General features: G+C 44.1%; 2 pseudogenes; one reads left to right on the top strand and one right to left on the bottom strand.

The window, feature by feature from the left end:
- Positions 1-696: 696 nt before the first annotated feature.
- On the bottom strand, positions 697-1,504 carry LOC102280863 (translationally-controlled tumor protein-like; annotated as a pseudogene).
- Positions 1,505-3,777: 2,273 nt separating this feature from the next.
- On the top strand, positions 3,778-5,764 carry LOC102266659 (heterogeneous nuclear ribonucleoprotein A1-like; annotated as a pseudogene).
- The last annotated feature ends 20,964 nt before the right edge of the window (positions 5,765-26,728 follow it).

Genomic DNA, 26,728 nt, shown 5'->3' with positions numbered 1-26,728 from the left:
TTTTCCCTCCTTTCTCTTCATGCCTGGAATCTGATGCTCCAACAGCTGTATTTGGCCTTGAAGTGACCTTGAAAATGGAGCTCTTTGCCATGATGGCAGAACAGAATGATACGAAGAGCCTGGGTTCGTGATATTGGTGGCGTACTATTCCTGCCCTTTTCTGCCTACCTCTGGACCACTTTTATTTGATAGAGAAACACAATTGTCTCTTGTTTAAGCTTCTGTTGTTTTGGATTTTCTGTTACACGCAGCTAAATCTAACCTGTATGAATACTGTTGAATGGAGCTGCGGGAGACACGAGGGGAGAGGGACCATCTCGTATGGAGCACTTGCCTTGGGCTCAGATGGTTTACATATTTACGTGGTGTCAGGGTTCCCACTTGACTTCTCAGCATTTGACTTTGTTAAGCATTCCTTTCTTCTTAAAACTCTCATCCCCGGCTTCTGCGACCTCACATTTCCGTGGTGTTTGTGGGCTCTCTCTCTCTCCCTTTTGAGTTTATATGTGTTTTGTTTTAGACAAACTACATGACGTATTTTTTTCCCCTCAAAAACAATGCCTCCACTTCAAACAAATCAGCATCAAAATAAATGAAGAGCTCAAGATGACATCAGTCCCAGTGTTTTGTGGATGAAAAGCAGCAGCTGGTCAGTTATGACAACAGGTGATGGTTCCAAAGTCACTGCCAAGTTTGTTAACATTTTCCCACTTGTAAGCCATCCTTAAAATCATATATGGGGGGGTCACACCATCCTCATGGTAGTTCAACAGAGAAACCATGCCATCTGGATTCATGTTTTCACTGATAAAAAATGGACAATTTTTTAAAATGTATTTATTTACTTATGTGATGTGCTGGGTCTTCACTGCAGTGGCTTCTCTTATTGCTGAGCACAGGCTGTAAATGCTCTGGCTTTAGTAGCTGCAGTTTGCAGGGTCTTGAGCTCCTACTGAGTAGTTGTGGCATGTGGGATCTTCCCAGAGCAGGGATTGAACCTGTGACCCTTGCATTGGTAGGTGGATTCTTAACCACTGGACCACCAGGCAAGTCCCAAGAACTGATAGGTTTTGAAGTCAGCAAGGATGTGCTTGATTTGCTCTGCAGCTCCTGTCATATAAAAGGTTTTACTTTTTCTGGTCTCTGTTCTTCAAGTTTCCCTTTGATTCAGTCAGTTCAGTTCAGTCGCTCAGTCGTGTCCAACTCTTTGATTGACTTCATGTCATCTTTGACGTACTTCTTGTGGGCTTCTTTCGTAAAGGTGGTTTCCTGCAAGTGATGGTTCATGACGATAGTGACATGAGTCATTACTTTGCTTTCAGTACCTTAGCCTTCCAAGCCTTCAGTGAAAGCATTTCCACCAATGAGTGATTCATCAGTGTTACTTTTGTCCTGTTGATCACCTTCCCCTTCACCTCCAGACTCAGCCCTCTGCGACCTCCCAGATCTTGTAGATGTTGGAGAACATCTCATGAGGGCTGATGTGGTCCTGGTAGATGATCATGATGGCAACTGGAGGGACATGACTTTGGTGCTAGCTTCCTAGGAGCCTGGAGCTCAGAGTAAGCACTGTGCATTGGCAGGTAGATTCTTAACCACTGGACCACCAGGCAAGTCCCAAGAACTGATAGGTTTTGAAGTTAGCAAGGATGTGCTTGGGGAAGGGGGATGGGAGGAGAAAAGTGTGGGATCTCTTTTGATTATCAAGTGACAGAAACTTTGACTTCTACTGGCTTCAACAACATCAAAAGAAGAGCCCAGGATTACATGTTTTGACCCAATTGAATAGAGGGATTCAAACAATAGTATAGAGACAAAAGCGACATTTAAAATACTTAACAATTGGCATTGTGTTGTCACTGAACAGATGTCAGAGGAGGTGTCCTGGAAGTCTCCTGCTGGACCAAGCATTAACTCTTTAGTTACTGGATCATAGGGAAGTTCAGGGGTTCCAGAAAGGTGACTAGGAGAAAGTGGGGGAATGATTCCTATCCCCAGGTGGTTCTGGAAAACATTTACTTCCCAACAGAAATATTTCAACAATAATCAGCCATTCCAATGAATACCAGATAAATAACAGCCCTGTGTTAGGACCTGGTTCGATTCAGTTCAGTTCAGTTGCTCAGTTGTGTCTGACTCTTTGTAAGCCCATGGACTGCAGCCCACCAGGCTTCCTTGTCCATCACCAACTCCCAGAGCTTGCTCAAACTCATGTCCATTGAGTTGGTGATGTCATCCAACCATCTCGTCCTCTGTTGTCCCTTTCTCCTCGTGTCTTCAATCTTTCCAAGCACCAGGGTCTTTTCCAATGAGTCAGTTCTTCGCATCGGGTGGCCAAAGTATTGGAGCTTCAGCTTCAGCATCAGTCCTTCCAATGAATGTTCAGGACTGATTTCCTTGAGGATTAACTGTTTGATCTCCTTGCAGTCCAAGGAACTCTCAAGAGTCTCCTCCAATACCACAGTTCAAAAGCATCAATTCTTCGGTGCTCAGCTTTATTTATGGTCCAACTCTCATATCCATACATGACTACTGGAAAAACCATGGCTTTGACAAGACAGATCTGGTTACTCTTTTTTCTTTTTTTCTATCTCTCAGCTGTACTATCCCATATAGACTATGTTCTCAGATAGTCTCTCTCCCCTGGCTGAGGGATGGCTGCCCAATGACTCCCAGGGCTATGTTCTTCCTCATTCACATTCAGCAAAGAGAAGTGAGGCTCTTTCCCCAGCAACCTTAGCATGAAGTCTGAGATTTGCTCTGATGGAGCTGGATGAGATCATATGCACAATCTTGATTGATGAATGTGGCTTGGGGAGGCTTGGAAGGGGAGACTGGCTTAGGCAAGGTCTCCTACTCCACCACTGGAGCCTCAGCTTAGAGATAGCTTCCTTGGAGTAGGTAGGCTTAGAGTGGGGTTGCTATCCCCCAGAGAAAAACTCAGAAGAAGAGGGGGCATGTAACATGTAATGGCTTGTTACAGCAGTAACAGGAAACTGCAAACACAGTGGTTTCAAACAACACAAATTATTCTGTTATAGTTCTGGAGGTCAGAAGTCTGAACTGAGACTTCGAGGCTGAGATCAAGGTGTTGGCAGAGTTGTGTTCCTTCAGGAGGTTCTGGGGCGAATCCCTTCCCTTCCTTTTTCTAGCTCCTGGAGACGCCCTACTTTCCTTGGCTCATGGTCATATCACTCCCACTTCTGGTTCTGTTGTTACATTTCTTTCTCTGACTCTGACCCTCCTTCCACCCTTACATAAGGACCCCGTGATTTCACTGGAGCCATCTGGATAATCTAGGGTAACTTCCCCATTTAAAAATCCTTGACTTAAATATCTGCAAAGTTCCTTTTACCATGTAAGGTAACATATTCACAGAGTCCAAGGATTAGAACGTGGACATCTTTGGGCCAGAGGAACAGGGTGAGAGGTAGACATTATTCTGCCTATTACCTAGTGGATTCTGGATGGTAAAGGTAACAAGTGTCTATTATCTCCTTTGCCTGCCACCTCTCTGACTACTCTTTTCTGTCTTTTGTAGATCTATCCTCTTTTACCTGACTTTGAATATTGGGTTTCTCAGCTTTCAGCTCTAGACCTCTTCTCTCCTTGCTGTATATTCTCTCCCCAGGCAAGCTCACTGAGTCCAGGGCATGATTACCAACTATGGTTACATATTCACATCTCCAGCTCAAATATCTCTGAGTCCAGACCAGTATATCTAAATGTCCATTTAACACCTCCACTGGGCTGTCTCAGTGACCCACCAAATTCAAGATGTCTAAAACCTTGCCAAATCCAGCCCTAAGTCAGTAACTGGAATCACCAACCCTCCAGAAACTTAGACAATCATCCTTAATTCCTCCTCCCAATCCAATCCTTAACTGAGTCTTTTCGTTTTCTTTAATACATGTTATCTACTTCTTTGACTGCAAGGTCTTGTCAGATCTGCACTGCAGCATGTGGGATCTTTTAGTTGCGACAATTTTACTCTCAGTTCTGGCATGTGGGATCTAGTTCCTTGACCAGGGATCGAACTCAGGCCCTCTGCATTGGGAGTGCAGATTTTAGTCAGTGGACCACCAGGGAAGTCCTCTCTTTTTTTTTTTTAAATTATTTGATTGAATTTTATTTGTAGTAACAATAATCATTAAAACCAAACAAAAACAAACAATAAGCAAAAAACAAAACAAAACAAAACAAAATCCTCCACACTGAATGGGAATAATACCCATTTCAAAACCCTTTGAAGTTTGATTGAGCTTTTTCAATTTTACCTTCTTGATCTTAAAAACATCAATTTCTCTGTCTACTCACCTTTCACTCCAAGCCACCACTTTTGTCTAAACTCTTGTCTGGACTTCTGCATTGGCAGCCTAAACTAGTCTCTAGGTCCATTAGGATCCACCTCCAGTTTGTTTTCCACACCATTGCCAGGGTTTTTTCCAAAATGCAAATCTGATCATTTAACTCACCCACTCAGAACACTTCACTGGCTTTCCATTGCCCTTAGGAGAGAGATCAAAATCCTTCCCATGGTATCTCAGGGTTTACAGGGTCTGCTCCCTGTCTGTTTCTCTAATCTTGCCTCCCTTCAAGAGTCTCTTGGGTTTTCTGCATCTATGGACGCCGCTGAGAAAGCACTGTTGAAGTCTTCCCCACCTCCACTACCATCACGTGTAAGTCATGGTCTCCCAAAGAGCCCGGACAGCTGCGGAAGCTCTTCATCGGAGGACTGAGCTTTGAAACAACTGATGAGAGTCTGAGGAGCCATTCTGAGCAATGGGGAATGCTCACATTCCCCATTGTGTGGTAATGACGGATCCAAACACCAAGTGCTCCAGAGGCTTCAGGTTTGTCCCGTACGCCACCGTGGAGGAGGTGGACGTGGCCATGAATGCAAGGCCACACAAGGTGGACCGAAGAGTTGTGGAACCAAAGCGGGGTGTCTCAAGAGAAGGTTCTCAAAGACCTGGTGCCCTCTTAACTGTGAAAAAGATTTTTGCTGGTGGCATTAAAGAAGACACTGAAGAACGTCACCTGAGAGATTATTTTGAAAATAATGGGAAAAAAGCCTGGGAAAATTGAAGTGATTGAAATCATGACTGACCCAAGCAGTGGCAAAAAGAGAGGCTTTGCTTTTGTAACCTTTGATGACCATGACTCTGTAGACAAGACTGTCATTCAGAAATACCACACTGTGAATGGCCACAACCGTGAAGTGAGAAAAGCCCTGTCTAAGCAAGAGATGGCTAGTGCTTCATCCAGCCAGAGAGGTCGAAGTGGTTCTGGAAACTTTGGTGGCGGTCGTGGAGGTGGTTTCGGGGGGAATGAGAACTTTGGTCATGGAGGAAACTTCAGTGGTTGAGGTGGCTCTGGTGGCAGCCATGGTGGTGGCAGATATGGTGGCAGGGGGGGATGGTTATAATGGATTTGGTAATGATGGAAGCAATTTTGGAGGTGGCGGAAGCTACAGTGATTTTGGCAATTACAACAATCGATCTTCAAATTTTGGACCTGTGAAAGGTGGAAACTTTGGAGGCAGAAGTTCTGGCCCGATGGTGGTGGAGGCCGATACTTTGCCAAACCGTGAAACCAAGGTGGCTATGGTGGTTTCAGCAGCAGCAGTAACTATGGCAGTGGCAGAAGGTTTTATTTACTGCCGGGAAACAAGGCCGGAGAGGAGAGCCAGAGAAGTGGCAGGGAAGCTACAGGTTATAGCAGATTTGTGAACTCAGCCAAGCGCAGTGGTGGCAGGGCCTAGCTGCTACAAGGAAGACATGTTTTAGACAATACTCACGTATATGGGCAAAAAACTCGAGGACTGTACTTGTGACTAATTGTGTAACAGGTTATTTTAGTTTCTGTTCTGTGGAAAGTGTAAAGCATTCCAACAAAGGGTTTTAATGTAGATTTTTTTTTTTTTGTACCCATGCTGTTGATTGCTAAATGTAATAGTCTGATCATGACGCTGAATAAATATCTTTTTTTTTTTTAAGAGTCTATTGGTCTATTGGTCTCTCAATGCACAGATTGGGAGAAAATATTTGCAAATAACGTGACTGACAAGGGATTAGTCTCCAAAATTTACAAACAGCTCATGAGGCTTAATAGCATCAAAACAAACAATCCCATCAAAAAATGGGCAGAATATCTAAATAGACATTTCTTCAAAGAAGACATACAGATGGCTAAGAGGCACATGAAAAGATGTTCAACATTGCTAATTACTAGAGAAATGTAAATCAAAACTAAACGGAGATATCACCTCACACCAGTCAAAATAGCCATCATTTTAAAATCTACAAACAATAAATGCCTGAGAGGGTGTGGAGAGAAGGGAACCCTTCTACTGTTGGTGGGAATGTAAATTAGTATAGCCAGTATGAGAACAGTATGAAGTTTCGTTAAAAAACTAAAACTAGAGCTACCATCTGACCCTGCAATCCCACTCCTGGGCATATATATGGAGAAAAATATGGTCCAAAAGGATATTGCTCCCCAGTGTTCATTGAAGCACTGTTTCCAATAGCCAAAACATGGAAGCAACCTAAATGTGCATCAGCAGAGGAATGGATAAAGAAAATGTGGTACATATACACATATTTTCATGAAATATTACTCAGCCATTAAAAAGAATGAAATAATACCATTTGCAGCAACATGGCTAGAGCTAGAGATTGCCATACTGAGTGAAGTAAGTCAGAGAAGGAGAAATATTGTATGACAACCCTTATATGTGGAATCTAAAAAGAAATGATACAAATGAACTTATTTACAAAACAGAAACAGACTCACAGACTTAGAGAATGAACTTACGGCTGCTGGAGGCGGAGGATGGATGGGGGAAGGGATAGTTAGGAAGTTTGGGATTGACATGTACATATGGCTACATTTAAAATGGATAACCAGCAGGGTCCTCCTGTATGGCACACAGAACTCTGCTTAATGTTATGTGGCAGCCGGGATGAGAGGGAAGTTTAGCAGAGGGTGGATACATATATGTGTCTGGCTGAGGCCCTTTGCTGCACACCTGAAACTATCACAGTATTGTTAACTGGCTAAACTTCAATATAAAATAAAAAGTTTTTTTTTTTTTTTAACAAAAAGAGTCTTTTGGTCTTTTATTTCTTTTTTCCCCCTCAAATTTGCCGTATTCTTTCTCATCATTTAACCATGGCATATTCGGTGTAGTCTGCTAGACCTCTAATTCATCTTTCATATTTCCCTGGACCCTTTTCAATCTCCTGGACTAGATCAAATTCTCCCATTGTAAACTGTCATTGATTTCCCTGATAGACTGTGTATTTCACCTAGGTAGTGCTAACACAATTTAATTTTCCATTTACTTGTCTACTCATTCGATTAATTCTTGTTCTCCTCAGCACAGCCACTATGAGTCTGTAAGCTCCAGGGGAGCAAGGTCTCTGTCTGTGTCTGTTCACCATGAAATCCCAGCCCCTGGCTCTGGAGGCAGTTCTTATCTCTTAAAATCACAGAGGCACATGCTCATCCTTGGATCAGGACACTAAGCTTTGTTCCGAAGTCATATAGCCAGCAGGTGGGTAAATTCCAAATCTGATTCCCAAACCTGTCCTTCTTTTCACTCTGCTGTCCTTTCAGGAGGGCGAAGGGTTTGGATTGTGCCATTTTTGGGTGTGCAGTTCTAGAAACTTCATCTGCTTCCTGAAGTCTTTGGAAGTGAATCTGAAAAAGGCTGACAGCTGGCCTGAACTCACAGGGGTGGCAGGGTGGTGGTGGGGAGTTCTGCTTTCCCTTTTTCTTCCTTTTATGTTTTGGTTTCCTCCCTCCTGTTTTTCTCCTTCCTTTCCTTTCTTCCTTCCCATTTTCCAAAATATGCATGAAGTTTCTGCTCATTGCCAGACTCTCTTCAGGAGGGCAGTGACACAGAGGTGAATCAGACAGAGTCTCTGTCCTCAAAGAGCTCAAAGTCCAGTCTGTTAGAGTCTTGGTCAGTAAATAAATTCCAATCCAGTTTCATTTCCTCTTCTGTAAAATGGGCATTGTTCTTACTACACCAGAGTTTTTGGGTACATGTAACTACACTCACTCTGGAATGAAATTTATTAGAAGGACACTGGATGGATCCCAGGATTGAAAAGAAATCAGGAGAACCAGACCCAAAAAACAAGAGGGTGGGCAGCTAATGGAGCCAAGGAACTTGCTTGTGAGGACAACGCCCCTGGCACTGTTCCCACTGTGACTATCCCAGTTGTTCCCTTGTCTTTGCAACTGTCCCCCAAAATTCAACGACCAGGTGGGAGCATCCCAGGAAGCAAGCATGGGTCAGTCACCTAGCCAGACTCCGGCTGCCTAGCTGTATGGACAGGAGGGAATTGCCCCCTGTCATGGAAGAATGGGAGTTGCCACTCAGAATCCCTGACACTGCTGCTCTCATTTCCCTGTGGTTCTTGGGTGACATCAGGGTCAAAGGATCTCTTGAGAGGTCATGTACCCAGCCAGTGTCCGGACAACTATCAGCTCTTAAGTAACAGGACTGGAACTTGAATTTGGGTCTAGCTGGCAGAGTAGCAGTTAGACCTTTTGGCTGCAAGCAACAGACACCACCTCTGCCAGTTTTCAGCAAAAGAGAATTTACTGGAGGGATGTGGTCGAGGCTCAAAGATTTATAGGTAGCTGGAGAAGTAAGTTAGGGGACAGAGAGGAACCAAAGGAGACACGGAGGGTCTAGGATCGGGGGGAGACACACTGACACTTGAGTCCTGCCACCACCAGTGTAATGAATGACCTCTAACAAGATCTCTTATCTTGGCTGCACTGTCTCTAAATTCAAATTCTCAGGAGAATGTGTTTGACAAGGTTAGTTTCCATCATGGACCTATCCTCCAGGGTGAGAAGAAGGATATGGTTTCTTTAGCGGCATGGGTCATTTGCAGTTACTTTTCCATCAAGGTCACAAAGAAAATTAATACATTGTTGAGGGGTATATCAGTTATCTATTACTGAAAGGATAGTGCATAGCAAACAATCGCATGTTTCCAAAGCAAGCAACAATAAGCATATACATCTGGTGGTCAGCTGGGCAGCTCCACTGATTTCGGTTGGACTTACACGTCTGAGGGCTTCCCTGATAGCTCAGTTGGTAAAGAATCCGCTTGCAATGCAGGAGACTGGGTTCGGTCCCTGGGTTGGGAAGATCCCCTGGAGAAGGGAAAGGCTACCCACTCCAGTATTCTGGCCTGGAGAATTCCACGGACTGTATAGTCCATGCACTTTCACTTTCACTACATGTCTGGAGGTTGCCTGGCTATTGGCTGATTTAGTCTGACCTTGTCTGGGAGAACTAGACTCTCTGGTTCTGTTCTCCCAGTGGGTTACTTCTGATATGTTCTCCTGGGTAATGGCAGAGGCAGGAGAGGGGGCAAAGCCTACCACACAAGTGTTTTTTAAGGCCCACCTTACATCACGTTTGCTAATATCCTAGTGGCCAAAGCAAGACACGTGACTAAGACCAGCATCTGAGTGAGAGCACTGTGACATTTCATGGCAAAGGCTGTCGATACAGTTGGCTCTCTCTCCACGTCTGTATGTTCCACATTCACTGATTCAACTGACCATGGATCAAAAATGGTTGAAAAAAAGAATTCCAAAAAGGAAAACTACTTACATAGCATTTACATTGTATTTACAAGTATTTAAACAGCATTTACAATGTATTAGAGATGATAAGTAATCTAGAGATGATTTAAAGTATAGCAGAGGATATGCATAGGTTGTGTGCAAATACCATGCAGATTTTGGTATCTGAATTGGAGGTGCAGAGTTGTGGTTGTCCTAGAACCAGTCCCCAGCAGATACTGAGGGAAGACTGTACTGGGAAAGGTGAAGAATTGGTGCCATTTTTGCAGTCCACTGGGCAATGTCCAAAAGGAGCCAATGTCTGTGACAGACATCAAAGTCCACGTTCTTTCCATGTTCCACACCATCTGGGGCACCAACCAAAGGTGTTTTTCTCCAAGATGGGCCTCTGTCCTTATTCAATTGTATCACTTTGAACATCAGTTTCATGAGAACAGGGACTTCTATCTGTTTTATTCGCCTGTAACTCCATTGTCTAGAACAGTTCCTGATGCGTAGCAGGTGCTTAACAAATACTGGCCAAATGAAAATTACCTTGTAAACCTACGTTATGCATCTAACCAAGGTTTTTACTTTTGTGAGGAGGCTGTGTACTATGGAGTAAAGGGCTTAGATTTGGAGACAAACCAACCCGAGTTTGTATCTGGGCTTCATCCTTTACTACCAGTGATCTTGGGCAAATTATTCAGTCTTCCTGAGCCTTATTTCCCTCTAGCAGAAACCATCTGGGTGGCTTTTCAGTGCAACTTCCCCATTTTCTGATAATTGTCCCTCTCATCTTCACATATTTCCTGTACCGGGGCTTCTATATTTTGTGACCCTGTCCACCTCCTCCAACCCTAACTCAGCTGATTGGACAAAGGGAATGGATCTGAACTAAAATGGGCCAATCAGAGTCTGTCAGGAATTTGGAATTTCAGTCTTAGTCTGATTGGCCTCTTAAATGGAGGAGACAGGCACGCAGGAGCTGGCTTACGGCCATTTCACACCAGAGACAGCTGGTCTACAGCAGGAGAGAGGAATAAAGCCCTCATTCAAGATTATTTCTCAGGCCCAGCCAGCTATAAAACAGCTGACTAGGCAGCTGGGGTAGTCTCTGGTTCCAGACTGAACCTTGGTTCAGATTCTGGCTCTATCACTTACTAGCCGAGCCATTTCACTTCTCTGTGTCCTGGTTCTCATCTGTAAAATGGGAATGATATTAATACCTACTTCATGAGGTTGCCGTAATGATTAAATAAAAGTGCATAGAAGAATATCTAATACATGGAGAGTACTAATCCACGTGCATGTATTCCAGATCATAGCTTCTGATTCTTAAAGTTAATACTGCTTTTCCACCCCAACCCACCCCCCTTTCAGGAAGCACTCACTTCAGTGGATTGCTGATTCCAGAGCAAAGAATCTGAACGAAACCACTTTCACATGTGAAACGGGGAAAGTTGAGAATCTTCGAGTTCTTAGCGAGGATTCAGTGAGATGAGTACAACTCTTGGCATACTGTAGGTATTCAGTATTTGCAAGCTTCTCATCCTTCCTACTCTGCTTTCCTCAGGCTCCAACTGGGGCCAAGCACGGGAGACGGTGCTTCTCGTGTGGATGGGCTTGGCCACAGCTTGATTTGGCTCCTTTCGAAGGTGAGCCGGATCCTTTCTTACAAGATTCTTAGAACCACTGATCTCGATACCTCATTCTACGCTCAGATGCATGACTCAGTGATCCTGAGGTGCCTCCCCCCAGAAGACTTCATCTCCAATACACTCTAGATTTTTTTCCTGTGGAGGAAGTGACTTGGTGGAGGCAGGGCTGGTGTGGGGAGCATGAGTAGACAGATAGGAAATTTACCTTGCTATTTGTCCTCTGCTGGTACCATCTCTTTCCTGGTCTTTGGGAGCTACATGTTGCTGTTTAGTTGCTAAGTCATGTCTGAGCCACTGGACTGCTGGGAAAGTCCCTAGAAAGAGCTTCTTGATTCGTGTGATGGTATTCCAGGGTGAACAAGTCCATGACAGGAGGGTTTTCTTCCTCTCGGCCGGCTTCCTCAGCCCTCCCAGCTCCACCTTTTGAGGCCCCTACTCTATGACCACCCAGCTCAGCACCTGCGCCAAGGCCAGCAAAGGCAGAGTTATGGGAAAGTGTGGTGGGAGGTTCTACGAACACTTTTTTAAAAAATTGATGCATAGTTGCTTCACAGTATTACGTTAGCTTCAGGTCAGCAAAATAGTAATCCAACAGTTAAATCCACTACACAATGGTCACCACAAGCCCAGTAGCCATCTGGTACCATGCAAAATTATTACACTATTTTGACTATGTTTCTTAGGCTGCATATTACTTCCTTGTGGCTTATTTATTTTCTTAATATAATTGGAGGTTCGTATCTCTTAATTCCTTTCATTTATTTTTGCCCAACCTCCCACTCCTTCCTGGCAACCATCAGCTTGCCCTCTGTGTCAGCAACTCTATTCCTATTTTGTTGTGTTTGTTACTGTATAAGTGAGATCATACAATAATTGTTTTTCTCTGACATTTCACTTAGCATACTATCCTCTAGGTCTGCCCATGTGTTGTTAATGGTAGAATTTCATTTTCTTTATGGCTGTGTAATATTTCACTGGAGGAGAGCATGGCAGCTCCAGTATTCTTGCCTAGAGATTCCATGGACAGAGGAGCCTGGCAGGCTACAGTCCATAGGGTCAAACACAGACTTCGATACGACTGAAGCGACTTAGTAGAATATTCCATTGCATATATATATACTACATCTTTTATTATCCATTCTTCTACTGATGGACGTTTAGGTTGCTTCCATATCTTGGCTATTATAAATAGTGTTGCAGTGAGCCTAGGGGTGCATACATCTTTTTAGGATACTGTTTTTATTTTCTTTGGGTAAATATCCAGAAGTAGAATTGCTGGGCCATATGGTAGGTCCATTTTTAATTTTTTGACGATCCTCCATACTGCTTTAAAGTGGCTGCACTAATTTACATTCCCAACAGCAGTACATAAGGTGGTCTTCTGCATCCATTTGCCTCTGGGTTGGGGGGTGGGGGAGGAGAGCAGCAGGAAGGTGATTCCCCTGAGGTGAGTCAGCAGTTGTCATCATCCCTGATCCTACCCCTTCTCTCCTGTGGGGGTAGGGGGGAAGTTGTGGATGTGGAAAAGGCCATAAAGTTGGCAGATGCTGCTGGGGATCCATAAATCCATGGTGCTGTGGGCTTCTCCTCTAGCTCATTGGCCCCAGTCCTTGACTGGGATTCTGCCTCCAATTCCCTGCATAGTTCTCCACTTGCACATGAACATAGCTTCAGACTCTGCATATTACCTTCTCCTTAGTTGCACCAATCAAGCATCTGCCAAGGCCACACCAAATTCCCCACCCCTCCTTGGATCCCAGACCTGGCACAGCCTGACTTCTGGTACTGAACCTGTCACTGGAGCTGGGTCCGTGTTCCCTAGGCCCATCTGCCAAACATCCTCCCCACCAGCGTCAGCCCAACATTTCACAAGCCCGAGTCCACCACAGTGGTTATATTCTGAGTGTCTGTCAAACAGATAGCCTGGGGAGGAAGTGTGGGTCTTAGAATCAGACACCCTGGACTAGGATTCTGGGCCCATTATCACTTGTTTGCTGTGTGACCTTGAGCTGGTCACCTCCCCTCTCTGAGCTTCAGTGTCCATATCTGCCAAAGAGCCTAATGATGCCCTAACTTGGAGCTGCCAGGTTCTAATGAGATGACCTATCTATAGACATCAGCACAATGTGGAGGCTTCAGACATTGTCACCCGCAGCCGCTTCTCCACACAGCTCTGTAGAGAAGAAAGGAGCTGTATCATTGTTCAGTTCAGTTCAGTCGCTCAGTCGTGTCCGACTCTTTGGGACCCTATGAATCGCAGCACACCAGGCCTCCCTGTCCATCACCAACTCTCAGAGTTCACTCAGACTCACGTCCATCGAGTCAGTGATGCCATCCAGCCATCTCATCCTCTGTCGTCCCCTTCTCCTCCTGCCCCCAATCCCTCCCAGCATCAGAGTCTTTTCCAATGAGTCAACTCTTCGAATGAGGTGGCCAAAGTACTGGAGTTTCAGCTTTAGCATCATTCCTTCCAAAGAAATCCCAGGGCTGATCTCCTTTAGAATGGACTGGTTGGATCTCCTTGCACTCCAAGGGACTCTCAAGAGTCTTCTCCAACACCACAGTTCAAAAAGATCAATTCTTTGGCGCTCAGCTTTCTTCACAGTCCAACTCTCACATCCATACATGACCACTGTCCTGCCCCTTACCCCTCAGCTAAGTCATCCCTTGAAGAAGCATTTCTTAAACCTCTTATCAGATCAAGATAGCAGCATGGTGCTGAGGGTTGGGTCTGGGAACAGGAAGCTACCATGGAGCAAAGGGTCACTAAGTCAGAGACCTGGCAGAAGCAGCTGGTAAAGCATGTGATTCCTGGGGGGGGGCCTATGGCCTGGGTGGAACCCCAGCTTTAACTCTGTTGAGCTCTGCACGAGCCACAGTATTTCTTCCAGCCTCAGTTTCCCTATTTGGTATATGAGGGGTAAAATAGTATATATCACATCGGGCTTCCATGGTGGCTCAGGTGGTAAAGCATCTGCCTGCAATGCGGGGACCCAGGGTTGGGAAGATCCCCTGGAGAAGGAAAGAGCAACCCACCCCAGTACTCTTGCCTAAAAAATTCCATGGACAGAGGAGCCTGGTGGGCTACAATGGGGTCACAAGGAGTTGGACACTCACTCACTGAGTGACTTTACACTCACCCAGAATTTTTTCTTTTTAAATTCTGGCTACGCTGGGTCTTTGTTGCGGCATGGGGGCCCAGTTGCCCCATGGCATGTATGACCTTAGTTCCTGGGCCAGGGATCAAACCTGAGTCCCCTGCATTGGAAGGCAGATTCTTAATCCCTGGACCATCAGGAAGCCCCGAGAATTGTTTCGAGAATTAAATGAGGTAATCTGTGGGGTGGATATAACATGGGACCTGCCCCAAAGGGAGCACTCAAAACACCTTTGACAGGTAAGTCATTTTCAAGTTTTTGCTACTTTATTTTTTGTCTCTTTATATGATTGAATTAGGATAAAGTTCCAGGAGAGGAATTACAGCCTCCTAAAACAGATCGTCAAATTGCTTTTAAAAAGGCCGGGCTCTTTCAAAAAAGCTCCCCGAGCCCTCTGCGGTCATGGGGTGGGGCGGGGAGGAAGGCCGTAGGGGGAGGTAGGGAGGGCAGGAAGACGGGGGTTGGGGAGTGAGGGGTGATGGGGTGGGGGGATAAGGGGTGAAGAGGTGGGGAAGTTGGCGGAGTAGCGGGGTTGGAGGGAGGGAACAGGTGGTGAGAGGAAACGCACAGCGGACTCGGTTGAGCAAAGCGGCCACAGCCCAACCTCAGCTGGGCCGCGCTTCCTCCGCTGCGAACAGCAGGACTGGGGCGGCGCTGATCCTGGGGGCGCTGCAGGTTAGTGCTGTGGAAGGCCGCTCAGGCCCAGTGGATCTCCAGGCACAAGGAAGGCTGTCTCTAGAAAACTCCAGTGCTAACCCAACAGGGAAGACCTCAGGATGCACGTGGATCTCCCAACTGCGCTATGAAACCAACAACAACTCCAGTTTCCTCCTCCGTTTCAAAGAATGGGACAGTCACCACCTTGAGTCTATAGCAGCCTTTAAAATGACAACATCCGGGGTCTCAGTAGATATGACTTTCATCACCTTAGTCTACAATCCAACATAACAAGTGTTTCATTGTTGTTGTGCAGTGGCTAAGTCGTGTCTGACTTTTCTTCCCCATGGACTGCAGCACCCCAGGCTTTCCTGTCCTTCACTATCTCCTTGAGTTTGCTCAAACGCATGTCCATTGAGTCGGTGATGCCATCCAACCATCTCATTCTCTGTCGTCCCCTTCTCCTCCTGCCTTCAATCTTTCCCAGCGTCAGGGTCTTTTCCAATGATAGACATCCCAAATGTCAGTCAACATCCACAATGACTGCAACCCACAGTAGTTAGATGACATTTCTTTCTTCATTAGTAACAATTACAGCAACTATTAATTTTAACGAAAATAAAGGATTGGAAATTCCCTGGTGGTCCAGTGGTTAGGACTTGGCCTGGATTCAATCCCTGGTAAGGGAATTAAGATCCTGGAAGCCATGTGATGGGCACCCCCCCCCCAAAAAAAAAGGATTAAAATTTGATACTGGCAGCTTTGTTGGTGGTATTCTATTAAAATATGGAATTTAATCTATGCTTTATACTGGATACAAACTGTACTGTTCCCGAAGAGACATTTGTTATAGATCCATCTGTGAACGTGTTGCCGTCATTTAAGAAAATCCAAGGAACAATGGAAAGAAGAAAGGTTTTGCAGCCCAGTCAATTAATTTAGTATTCTCTTCTTGAAAATAGTATCAGTAGGCCACTGCATATAATGTACAGTGTATTATAGGATTTTTTTTTTTTTTTTTGGCTGCTCAGCATGTGGGATCTCAATTTCCCAAATTTCTGACCAGGGATGGAACTCTTGCCCTCTGCAGTGGAAGTTCAGAGTCCTCACCACTGTAGCTTAGCCAAAGAATTCCTGAAGTTTAATAATATATGTATTTTGTTTAGAAACAAAACACATATCCCCAAAACAAAAACAATCCCCACCCCTGCCACACGCACAAACAAAGCAATTAAACCCAGAAACAATACCTGGGCTTAACTCTGTTAGAAAGTTGTTGGAGAGGCTGTTTTTTTATTAATAACTTCTTTGGAGCATTCAATGGCCGTTGATATAATTATCGTATTTCTCTGTGTAATTTCAGTAAATTGCAATGTTTAACACGCTAATGTTTTAAAGACTTAGTTATCAGTTTTAAATAACGAGTTGGATTATTTACTACTGTGAGAATATTGTCACCACTGGCTATTGCTTCATTTCATATTTAGCTGTTAATTTTGTATTTGGCAAATATTTTAAAGATGTGTACAGTTGTTTTCTATATATGGAAATGTTACAAATGATAAAATGTAAACACACTGATACAATTCCCTGATGGCTCAGTGGTAAAGAATCCGCCTGCCAGTGCCTGCCAATGCAGGAGACTTGGGTTCAATCTCTGGGTCAGGAAGATCCCTGGAGTAGGAAATGGCAACTCACTCTAGTATTCTTGATTGGAGAACTCTTTGGAGCCTGGTAGGCTACAGTCCATGGGGTTGCAAAGAGTCAGACATGAGTTAGCAACTGAACACAGCAAACAAAGAAAAAACCAAAAAAGACCATTATATCATCTCTAAAACTGCCAAAACAACATTTAGAACTCTGAGCCATAGATGAATGCTGTGTTTATCAAACCAGGGTTTGTGAGGCTCCCCTTAGGCTACTGGGCTTTCCTGGTGGCTCAGAGGGTAAAGCGTCTGCCTGCAATGCAGGAGACCCGGGTTCGATCTCTGGGTTGGGAAGATCCCCTAGAGAAAGAAATGGCAACCCACCCAGAACTCTTGCCTGGAAAACCCCATGGATGGAGAAGCCTGTTGGCTACAGTCTATGATAAGCTACTGTCTATGGGGTCACAAAGGGTTGGACTTCACTTAACGTTCTTTCTTTCCTTAGGCTACTATACCTACAGGATGAAAATGCTGCATTTTCATTCATGGTCCGTTTTACTCAAAGGTTTGGGGAGACAGCATTTTTATACTAAAACACCAATGTATTTTGGAATACATTCTTATGAAGTTTTAAAGCAGAAAATTTTGAGGCAGGAAGAATTCTACTGCCTTCTTTGGGTCTTCAGACTGCTCCTCTTCCTCGCTTGCTGAAGAGGAGGCACTTTCAGGAGTATTATGTTAATGGGGAGAAAAAGTACAGTATTGTAAGGACACTGGGACCAGCCAAAGTATTTTGCAGTGTTTTCAGTTTTATAGTTTATTTTGGAGCGTTGAAAACTCAGGGTCAAATTTTGACAAAAGAAGTATTTATTCACACTAAATACTAAGCTAGTGTATCTTCTATCTTAGGTCATGTCCAACTCTTTTGCAACCCCATGGACTGTATAACCTGCCAGGCTTCTCTGTCGATGTAATTCTCCAGGCAAGAATACTGGAGTGGGTTGCCATTTCCTTCTTCAGGGGATCTTTCCAACCCAGGGATTGAACCTGAGTCTCCTGCATTGCAGGCAGATTTTTTATTGTTTGAACCACCAGGAAAGTCCCATGGTTAAAGCAAATCACACTAATTTCTGATAGCTTAACAATGAGCTAAGAATCCTAACGAACCTTCACCTATGTTTAACACGAATTAAATGTGACTCGTGATCACCTTTTAATTTTCACAGAATGCCATATATCAAGAATTTTTATATAAAAGGATCATTTCTACTCACTGTGCATTATGGTTGATTGTGGTGATGAATATAGGTGATAAAAATTATCCCAAATATGGATATGATAGAATGCATGTGACACATATAGTATGGAGGAAATAATATGCAACACACATGGTTTCCTTAGTTTGAAAGGAAATGTGACGGATAAGTAAGTTGCCCAAACTGATCTTTCAAACATTGCTTTCACTTATTTGCAAAATATACTTAAAATATATTGCAGAGTAATGTGGGTATCCGAAATCACTGTGGATGGTGACTGCAGCCATGAAATTAAAAGGCTCCTTAGAAGAAAAGCTATGACAAACCTAGACAGCATGTTAAAAAGCAGAGACATCACTTTGCTGACAGAGGTCTGTCTAGTCTAAAGCTATGGTTTTTCCAGTAATCCTGTATGGTTGTGAGAGTTGGACCATAAAGAAGACTGAATGCCAAAGAATTGATGCTTTCAAACTGTGGTGCTGGAGAAGACTCTTGAGAGTCCCCTGGACGGCAAGGAGATCAAACCAATCAATTCTAAAGGAAATCAATCCTGAATATTCATTGGAAGAACGGATGCTGAAGCTGAAGCTCCAATACTTTGGCCACCTGATGGGAAGAACTGACTCATTGGAAAAGACCCTGACCCTGGGAAAGATTGAAGGCAGGAGGAGAAGGGGATGACAGAGGATGAGATGATTGGATGGCATCACCGACTCAATGGACATGAGTTTGAGCAAGCTCCGGGAGATTGTGAAGGACAGGGAAGCTGGAGTGCTGCAGTCCATGGGGTCGCAAAGAGTCGGGGACACAACTAAGTGACTAAACAACAACAAATGTGGGCCTTTTAAATTTAACTTGTTTGTCTCCTGCATTCTTGATATTTTAGTACTTCAGGTCAGTCAGAACATGGTGGATAGGGCTGCAGTTTTCTTGAATGCTTGTTTCTTTAGCATTTTAAAGATATAAAACCACTTTTTAATGCTAAATGTCATTATTTCCCTTTAAACTTTCTGTGGTTTGGGTTTGAAATAATCTTTTTTCTCTGCATATAGATTGTATAATTTGTTACTTTCAAATACCTTTTTTTTGGTTATCTGCAAAAATTAGGGAAAACAGAGATGCAAACTAGAATTTCACTTTAGAGCACATTTTCTAAGCACCACTTTATCTTCCTAATTATGTTTATTTAAACGTTCTATTCTGTTTGCATTCTTTGAGATGGTTATTTGAAGATAAAAAACAATCTAGTTGTATGTCTAAATATTAGGCAAAATCCAGTCTATGATTTTAAAATGTCCTAGATGATCTATAAAATTAATAATTGAAAGATAAATGAGAGTTGGCAGTATTTTATAATAGTAATTTTTTATTTTTAAGGAAAAAAAATTAAAGCAAATTCTTGTTACCTTTTTTATTATAATGACCAGCTTTGGGTATTTCATTGCTACTGAGATCTATTTTTAGAATAAAATTGTGTTCTCCGTTTAAAAAAAATGCTTTTAAAAGGACTAAGTCAGGTACAACGTCACCAGCAAATTGTGTAAATACTAGTTTTGTCACACCTTTGCTGGCACTAACCTTTATAATTACTTTAAGTTTTTACTAATATTTAAGGTGTCTCATAGTTGACTTAGTTTTTTTTTTTTCCTTTCACAGCATAGGTGAACAGGATGTGCCGATAAGTAAACGTTCATCAGAATAGAGGAGGGATCGTTTTTTGGAAGAGGGAACTTCAAAAGAAGAAAACAAACACACACTTTGTAGATATCTTGAAAATTGAGGATGTTGTTCTTCCTGTCAATTGCAGCTACTTCTTTATTCTGAGACATCCGTTTCTGTACAGCTTGTTCAGTTCCCTAGGCTTTGACACTTGTAGATCTCGAATGTGGAAGTACCCTGAATGATGATGACGATTTAACAGCTCGGGATAAACTTTTGATGCAGTGTCACATCAACTTCTCTGTCTCTTTGAATATGCATTTTCTTATATGATAACTTTCCAGTTCGGAGGAGAAGCTTAAATTTCTCTGGAAAATTATTGAAGATGATGAGACTCAGTTTCTCCATCTGTAAAATGGAAGTGGGCAGTTGGGATGAGGTTGTCTTCAAAGAGCAACGTCACAGGTTTGCAAAGACCCACAAGGACTTGGTTGGCAAAACACGTCTTGAGAGGAGGAAGATTTAATTCAAGAACAAAATAATATCGTGGTTCTTAATGTCCTGCTTGTTTATCCCAGGAAATTTTTGGATAACAAGGAGTTAAGTAACCAAGAGAAGGGAAGTGGAACTAGAATAGACCAGAAGTTATAGGTCCTCTGTCCTCCACGCCAATCACATCTTTAAAGATACTGAGAGGAACTCTGAGTCACCCACTCTCCAGAATCTGAGAGTTCAGTCTTATTTAACTTCCCAAGAATTACTGTTTGCTCCATTTCAACAATCCGTTGTTGTTGTTGTTGTTTTCTCCTTCATTGAATTTATCATTTACATTATTTTGCCTTCTTTGGCATTTTTACTTGTTACTATATGTCTCCCTTACTAGAATATAAATTATATGAAGGCAAGGAATACATCTGTCTCATTCATTACTGTATTTTCAGTTTTTGGAAGATGCTAGATGTTCAAGAAATATTAATGGAGTAAAAGGTGACCCTAGTGGGCTGGAGATATGGGCTGCTATGCCTCTGGTTATGTACATTCATTTCCTGTCTAAAAATGGTCCTCTACCATATGTAATTGATTCTGGAATCCATGTGCCTAGCCATTGGACCTCTCAGCTATGCAAAGGAAGACCATGCAGCCATTAGATACATGTGGCAGAGGAATATTTATTGACGTGGAAAAATATTCACAATATGCTGGTAAATGAGAGCCTCAGGTTTCAAAATACAGCACGAACCATCCAGGGTGATTGGGAGGGTTAAATGAATTAAGACATGTGAAGCACAGAAAACGCTGTCTCAGGACTTCCTGGTGGTCCAGTGGCTAAGACTCCATGCTCCCAATACAGGGGGTCTGGGTTTGATCCCTGGTCAGGGAACTAGATCCCTCATGCTGCAACTAAGATGCAGCACAGTCAAATAAACAGATACTAAATAAAAGGAAGAAGACAGGATAGCATATGGCAAGTTCTGGATAAGTGTTGCCCAAGTAGTTGGGTGAGCCATCTCTCATCTTCACGGACTCTTAAGGAGAAATCAGGCCCCAGGCTACAGAATGGAGAAGCACCCTGCTGTCAGAGGACTGCCTCCGTAGGCTTGAAATAATGCCTGCTGTCCCTCTGCACCTCTCTCCCTTCCACGCCAGGCTGGTCAGATGGGGAAAACAGCAGTTCAGACAACAACTCTTTCCAAGGATGTTGTTGTTCAGCCACTAAATTGTGTCCGACTCTTTGTGACCCCATGGACTGCAGTACGCCAGGCTCCCCTGTCCTTCACTGTCTTCTGGAGTTTGCTCAGATTCATGTCCATTGAGTCGGTGATGCTATCTAACCATCTCATCCTCTGCCACCCTCTTCTCTGCCCATCCTCTCCAATGATATCTCTCCATCAAATCTTCTCCCCTTTCCGCATTCTGACAACCTTTTAATATCTTTGATCTGGCTGAGAGATCTAAAAATGGGAAAGCTGGTTCGATACTTTTCTGCTGTAACTTCTACATAGGAGGTAGCCTCATGTTCAGTTTGGGATAGGATAACAGTGGAAACAGTGTTAGACTTTATTCTGGGGGGCTCCAAAATCACTGCAGATGGTGACTACAGCCATGAAATTAAAAGACGCTTACTCCTTGGAAGGAAAGTTATGACCAACTTAGATAGCATATTGAAAAGCAGAGACATTACTTTGCCAACAAAGGTCCGTCTAGTCAAGGCTATGGTTTTTCCTGTGGTCATGTATGGATGTGAGAGTTGGACTGTGAAGAAGGCTGAGCGCCAAAGAATTGATGCCTTTGATCTGTGGTGTTGGAGAAGACTCTTGAGAGTCCCTTGGACTGCAAGGAGATCCAACCAGTCCATTCTGAAGGAGATCAGCCCTGGGATTTCTTTGGAAGGAATGATGCTAAAGCTGAAACTCCAGTACTTTGGCCACCTCATGCGAAGAGTTGACTCATTGGAAAAGACTCTGATGCTGGGAGGGATTGGGGGCAGGAGGAGAAGGGGACGACAGAGGATGAGATGGCTGGATGGCATCACTGACTCAATGGATGTGAGTCTGGGTGAACTCCGGGAGTTGGTGATGGACAGGGAGGCCTGGCATGCTGCGATTCATGGGGTCGCAAAGAGTTGGACACGACTGAGCGACTGAACTGAACTGAACTGATCCATGCACTGACATCTCTGTAGAAACAGAGGAGAGGAGAAACCCCACGTCAACATCCTGTTACATGACTGCAATTATGACCTTGGGTTCTGAGAAGCCCCTGAGTTCTCATAATAAATTCTTCCCTTTTAGATTGAATGGGCTCCTTCTATTAATACTCGCAAACAAGTAATTGCTCACCAAGGGACAGATCAGAAAGAACTGATCTTGGACAGGGTATTCCTCCTAAAGTGGGCAGGAATAAAAAGAACCAGAGCAGAGAGTCTGAGTCAAAATCCCCCACAAGTTCAAAGGCCTGAAATTGGGCAGAACATGGAAATCAGAGTACAGGGTCAGGGCCAGGAGCCCAGAGCTGAACTGCAATTAGAGAGGAGGAGGTCGAACTTGAAGTGAGGTTGTGTCCTGGGCAATAGCCCACTCCTGCTTCTCAGTTTTGCTTTTTGGACTCCGTAGTCTGTGATGTGTAGTTGGCTTAAAGATACAAGGACAGGGACAGCAGCCACCAGTATCTCCAGGCCTCTGACTTTTGGTTTTTGTCAAGTTATTTTGGAGTGGGATTATAGAGCCAGAAGGTTTGACTTTTGGTATCAGCCACCAGTGACTTTATCCAAAACGGTGCTAATTAATCCCACCATGAGCCACATGGGAGTGTATCTGCACCTATGAAAGGGCAGAGTTATAGGCAAAGGACGGCCCAGGATGCCCCAGCAAGTTTATGCCATGTTTTTCTTACTTCTTTGGAACACACCACACAGCATGTGAGATCTTAGTTCCCTCACCAGGGATCGAACCCATGCCCCCCTTGCAGTAGAAGCATGGAGTCTTAACCACTGGACCACCTTGGAAGTTCCAACTTTATAGCTTTAAGGGGAGGACCTGCTGCTGGTGGAGGAGCTGAAGAAGAAACGAGTGGAGGGAGACAAGGCATTCACCCAGCAGTCTGGCATTCCTGACATTATTTCGGCTTCCCTCTGCTGTGGATCCCTGATTCCTCCTTTGATTATTCCCAGTTCCTGGGCTGAGTCCTGTACAGGCTAGATTTTTTTCTAATCACATAAGGCTTTCCACCTTACCTGCTGGCCAGTACTCCATGAGGAAAGTTCACTGATTCCTGCCCGTCTTTGCCTTGCCAATTGAAGTGGCTCCTTGGAGCTGCTGAGCCCATTCTAATGGGCCTGCTGGACTCTACTTGAAGGTACTATCTGGCTGGGCACCCCACGCCTAGTCTAGTCTCTTAACTCAGGGAGGAAGAATAGAAAGATGGTTAAAAAGCCCAGGACCTGGAGTCAGACTGCTTGGGTTCAGTCCCCTTGTAATGATCTGGGTAACTCAGGGCAAGCTATGAACCTCCCCAGGTTTCAGTTTTCTTTTCCGCAGAATGGGGATGAGAATAACAGCACTTAACTCATAGGGGCGTCAATAGGGTTAAACTGAATTCATGTATACAGAGCCAGGGACGATAAACTAACTACAAGAGTAAGATGGACAGTCCTGTACAACAAAGAACCATCCCACCTGTCATGACTTGTGGGCAGGTTGGAAAAGAATTTCTAGACAAGAGGCAGAGTAAGAGGAGAATGAAGTTTATTAGAGTGGGAGACACTGTTAGAACAGTGGGCCAGCTCAAGGGAGAGTTGACCCCCTTGACAAGCTAGTAACTGAATTTTATAGCCTGGAGACAGAGAAAATTCCTACTGGAAAGGTGGCATTAGGTGATTGGTTAGGATGCTATAGGGTGGGTATGTAACCTAATATGGGCTCAGGGAATGGGGAAGGTTTAGATCCTGAGGCTCATGGCAACAGTTGCTATGGGGCTTGGTCAGTTTCACAGATTTTCGTCCTGTGACCTTGGTACAGGGCTCCACACCTGTGACCTTGGTACAAGGCTCCACACTTGTGACCTTGGTATAAGGCTCCACACCTGTGACCTTGGTACAGGGCTCTACACCACCTAAAATGCCATCAGTGCTCCTACTTGAGAAACTCTGGCTAAGAGCATGGAACTTGAATGCTTAGGTTGACTCACAGATCTACCATTTACTAGCTTTGTGATCTCAGACACTTACTGAACCTTCTGTGCCTCTGTTTTTTAATCTGTAAAATGGGAGCAAACTATGATTTGTAAAATGAGAAAAGTGACAGCTTACTTTATAGGGTTGCCCTGAAGTTTAAAGGAGTTAATACATACAAAGCTTTTAGGACAAGGCCTGGAATAGAATCAGCTCTACACTTTAGCAACTGTTACTATTATACTTTGCCCTTATCCAATGTTGTGGACATAACTGGGGGTGGCCTATGGTATAAGCATTTTTCTCACATGAGAAAATAAATCTCTGCTTCCTTTGAAAGTTCTCTGGAAGAAAAATTTCCCTCTAGAGGTTGTTAATTAATTCCTATGTATATTACTCATGCGAGAAAACACTTGCCAAAACACAGGGAAAATGTAACTGGTCATGTTCTAGATGGTGGTGAATTAGACCAGTCTGAAGAGCCAAGGTGTCTTAGTTAGGAACAGTTCAGTTGCAAATAACAGAAGCCTTCTCATACACTAGCTGGAGCAAGAAAAACATCATGGGGGTGGTCAAAAGGGGAGAATCTGGGTGAACACTTAGGGTTAGGAAGTAGACAGGTCTCATGAGGAACTAGAAACAGGAACTGGAAACTTCTAAATAGATCCAGACTCCCACTCTTGCTCACCACTCCTTCCACACCACCCTAGCAGAGCCATCATCAGCTCTCGCCTGGACGGTTGCAACATTCTCTCTTCGTCCTCCCAGGACTCATTCTTCACAGAGCAGCCGGAGTGATCTTTTAAAAGTGTAATAAGATTGCATTGTTTCCCTGTACAAAGTCTTTCAGTGGTGTCCCTTTATACCTGAGGGCAGGCATTTGCCCCTCTGCTGTATCCCTTGGGTGCAGTACATGGTAGGGGCTTAACAAAAGTCTTGGGCTTCCCTGGTGGCTCAGACGGTAAAGCATCTGTCTGCAGTGCAGGAGACCTGGGTTCAATCCCTGGGTGGGGAAGATCCCCTGGAGAAGGCAATGGCAGCCCACTCCAGTATTCTTGCTTGGAAAATCCCATGGATGGAGGAGCCTGGTAGGCTATGGTCCATGGGGTCTCAAAGAGTCAGACACGACTGAGAGACTTCACGTTCACTTTCAATAAATGTGTTGACTGACTGAATGGAAAGGCACCAGTATTCAAGGCAGAACCCCTCTCTCCTTCTCCCTCTGAGGCAACAGAGTTTCTTGTCACTCTTTGTGAGTCTTCATGGCTCTCTTGGGGTCTCACCATTCCCATTCACATGACACAAAATGACTATCCAGTCCACAGCTATGTCACCTCTCAGCTTCAGCATCACCTGTCAACATATCCCAGAGTCCAAATTTCTGGAAGAGAGAAGGTTCAACTTGGCTGAGGGGATCCACCCTATCCCTTCAGTTATGGTCGGGGACCACTGAAGCCCACTCCTACTGGAAAGATGTTTTTAGAAAAGAGGAACATGGGCTGGCAGACCAACCTCAAAGTTATGTTCTACCTTTAGGGCAAGGCTCAGGACTGGGGAATCCCCAGTCCTCAGGGAGTCCAGGACTAGGTTTGGGTAGGCAATTACACCTCGTCAAGAAGATCCCAAATATTAATACAATCCAGGATATGAAATACATATAATAAACTACCCACAATCTTTATGAACAATTGAACCACATGCCAGGCATAGTTCTAAGAACTTTATAAGTATCACTTCTAGCTATCAAAACATATGATCTCCCCAACAACATTATGAAGAAGATACTGCTAAGTCACTTCAGTCGTGTCCAACTCTGTGCGACCCCATAGACAGCAGCCCACCAGGCTCCCCCGTCCCTGGGATTCTCCAGGCAAGAATACTGGAGTGGGTTGCCATTTCCATCTCCAATGCATGAAAGTGAAAAGTCAAAGTGAAGTCGCTCAGTCGTGTCTGACTCTTAGCGACCTCATGGACTGCAGCCTTCCAGGGTCCTCTGTCCATGGGATTTTCCAGGCAAGAGTACTGGAGTGGGGTGCCATTGCCTTCTCCAGAAGAAGGTACTATTATCCCCATTAAACAGATGAGGAAATGGAGGTGCAGAGAGATGGTCAGTGATGGAACCAGGATTCTAAGCCTTCCAACCACCAACTGCACCTGTTACTTCACCAGCTGAACAATACAAAGACATAATTCCCTTCTTACAATGAGGAAAATGAGGTTCAGAGAGATAAAGTTAAAAAATGTACATAAAGCCACCTGGCTATAAAGTAACAAACCCTTGATTGCAACAGATCTTACAATGAGGAAAATGAGGTTCAAAGAGATAAAGTTAAAAAATGTACATAAAGCCACCTGGCTATAAAGTAACAAACCCTTGATTGCAACAGATCTACAACTCTTAGGCCAAACTTCCTCCATCATC

Source organism: Bos mutus, chromosome 2 (assembly GCF_027580195.1).
Source record: "Bos mutus isolate GX-2022 chromosome 2, NWIPB_WYAK_1.1, whole genome shotgun sequence".
Taxonomy (NCBI): Eukaryota; Metazoa; Chordata; class Mammalia; order Artiodactyla; family Bovidae; genus Bos; species Bos mutus.
This window is presented reverse-complemented; position numbering and strand designations above follow the sequence as displayed.